The sequence below is a fragment of the Colobus angolensis genome, unplaced genomic scaffold (genome assembly GCF_000951035.1).
Source record: "Colobus angolensis palliatus isolate OR3802 unplaced genomic scaffold, Cang.pa_1.0 Scaffold152, whole genome shotgun sequence".
NCBI classification, from domain to species: domain Eukaryota; kingdom Metazoa; phylum Chordata; class Mammalia; order Primates; family Cercopithecidae; genus Colobus; species Colobus angolensis.
Genome location: NW_012114622.1, coordinates 6,697,151 through 6,700,103, shown reverse-complemented (window position 1 = coordinate 6,700,103; position 2,953 = coordinate 6,697,151). Strand labels below are relative to the sequence as shown.

General features: G+C 46.6%; 1 pseudogene across 1 annotated transcript; it reads left to right on the top strand.

Moving 5' to 3' along the window:
- On the top strand, positions 1-1,505 carry LOC105507741 (annotated as a pseudogene). Its single transcript, XR_001001148.1, has one exon. The product of XR_001001148.1 is annotated as a phosphatidylinositol N-acetylglucosaminyltransferase subunit C-like (transcript).
- Positions 1,506-2,953: the final 1,448 nt, after the last annotated feature.

Genomic DNA, 2,953 nt, shown 5'->3' with positions numbered 1-2,953 from the left:
ATCTCAAAAAAAAAAAAAGGACCCTTACAAGGAAAAAGGCAGGCAACTGCCATCCCCCAGCCACGCATCCCCAGGAACTCTCAGGCAGGAACTTGGCTGTATTATCCTGCCTCAGAGACAAACTCATCTATTGTAGGCCTGGCCTGGATTGCTGCCTTTGAAAACCAGGAAAGGTCGGTAGAATATCAACCAAGACATGGAATTTCCAGGGAGGTCTCATTTCAAAATGTCATCAACAAGAACCACATGGACCTCTATGAGAGGGATGATTACACTGGCCTGAGTTTGAATGAAAGGATAATGTGTGCCCAACCTGTAACTAACACAAAGGAGGTAAAGTGGCAGAGGGTCTTGTATGAGCAACAGCCATTTCCTGATAACTGTGTGGACCGGCAGTTCCAGGAAGAGCAGTTCCTGGAAGAGCTCCGGAAAAACATCCATGCTCGGAAATACCAACATTGGGCTGTGGTATTTGAGTCCAGTGTGTTGATCCCGCAGCTGTGCAGTATTTGTGTGTTTCTGGTTATCTGGTGGTATATGGATGAGGGTCTTCTGGCCCCCCACTGGCTTGTTGGGACCGTCCTGGCTTCTTCACTGATCGGGTATATTTTGTTTGATCTCACTGATGGAAGTGAAGGGCGGAAGAGTGGGTGGATCCAGTGGGCTGACTTGAAAAGTGCCCTAGTCTTCATTACTTTCACTTATGGCTTTTCACCAGTGCTAAGACCCTGCCAGAGTCTGTCAGCACTGACACCATCTAGGCCATGTTGCTCTTCAGGCTGTTAGGCCACCTCATCTTTTTTAACTATGGTGCCAATGATGCCTTTGTATCCATTGTATCCAGCAACTATCCTTGAACATGGCCATCTTGGCTTCTGGAGGCTTGGCTTCACGCCTTCCCCAGTCCCTGCATGTCTCCATCATGGTAACACCTACCATCCAGATTTTTGTCCTGTGGCTCATGTTACAGGAGAAACTAAAGGCATGGACTCCCAAGGGCTACGTAGTGGTCACACTGCTTTTTGCCTTTTTGGCCTTGGAAGAGCTGTGGGAGCCATACTCTTTGCCCTTCTGTTGATTTCTGTCTCATGTCTCTGTTCATTTTACCTCATTCGCCTGCAGCTTTTTAAAGAAAACATTCACGGGCCTTGGGATGAAGCTGAAATCAAGGAAGACTTGTCCAGGTTCCTCAGCTAAATTAGGGACATTCTGATAGACTAGCCTCGTAACTAGTATAAAACTTAAAGACAGGCCAAGTGCGGTGGCTCACGCCTGTAATCCCAACACTCTGGGAGGCCCGAGGCAGATGGATCACGGGGTCAAGAGTTTGAGACCAGCCTGGCCAACATGGTGAAACCCCGTCTCTACTAAAAGAATCCAAAAATTAGCCAGGCGTGGTGGTACGTGCCTGTAATCCCAACTACTTAGGAGTCTGAGGTAGGAGAATCGCTTTAACCCGGGAGTGGGAGTTTGCAGTAAGCTGAGATCGCACCACTGCACTCCAGCCTGGGTGACAGAGCAAGACTCCATCTCGGAAAAAAAAAACCAAAAACTTGAAGATAGAGTTCCATTCTGGATGCAGCATGTCATTGTGGTAAGAGAACAGAGATTAAAACAAAACAAAATGAACCAAAGGCTTGGGTGGTGAGGGTACTTATCCTTTCTGCAATTCTGTGGATGAAAAAGCTTTCTAGGGCCCTCTTGAATCATTTGCTGTAACAAATGAAGTGGTATGGTTTCTATTAAAAAAAAACACACATTCAAACAAACAAAAAATAATAAATATGAATAAAAGTACCCTCGCAAAATGCGGCCAGTCTGCCAGATTACAGAGACCCAGATTCTCCAGTCTCCTGCCTGGGACTCAAAAAGATACATCTGGCTCTACGTTTATTGTTGAGGAGAGACAGGGTCTGGCTCTGTCACCCAGGCTGGAGCACAGTGGCACGATCATAGTTCACTGCATCCTCGAACTCCTGGGTACAGGCGATCCTTTTGCCTCAGCCTCAGCTTGTAGCTGAGAGTACAAATGTGTGCCACCATGCCAGGCTAATTTCTTTTTGTATTTTTTGTAGAGATGTGATCTCACTATGTTGCCCAGGCTGGACTTGAAATCCTGGGTTCAGGTGATCCTCCTGCTGTGGCATCCCAAAGTACTGGGATTATAGTGTAAGCCACCATGCCCAGCTCTGTTTTTTTTTTTTGTTTTTTGTTTTAATTTATCACATCATTATAGATTAGAACCAACATCAGCTCTGATCTGCATACATGTAATTTCTACCTGAGTTTCTACAGCCAGATCCAAGTCCTTGTATAAACCCTGGGACCATCAGCAATCTCAAAAATCCTGAAAGCAGAATATATTCTGACTCTACTGGGTCTGATACCCTTCTCATGGAGTATCTGCTTTCCTCCCCATCAGTTCTACTGGAATACCTACCCAACTGCTTCTTCAAGTCTTCCTTGAAAACACAAAATCACTGCATTTCCTTACAAAGAAGAATCAGAGAAAACAGCTGCTTGCAGTAAAATGTAGTCCTTCCCCCTGGTTGTGTAGGAATGACTGCTAGCCTTCCTGGAGTCTTTCTGAAATGGCTTCCAAGTTTCTTTTTTTTTTAAGACAGAGTCTCACTCTGTTGCCCAGGCTGGAATGCAGTGGTACGATCTCAGCTCACTGCAGCCTCTGCCTCCCGGGTGCAAGCGATTTTCCTGCCTCAGCCTCCCAAGTAGCTGGGATTACAGGTGTGTGCCACCACACCCAGCTAATTTTTGTATTTTTAGTAGAGATGGGGCTTCACCATGTTGCCCAGGCTGGTCTCAAACTCCTGACCTCAGGCAATCTGCCTGTCTCGGGCTCCCAAAGTGCTGGGATTACAGGCATGAGCCACCACGCCCGGCCAGCTTCTAAGTTTCTCTTAGCTTCCTGTCCAGACGGCTTTAGGTGCCGATATTA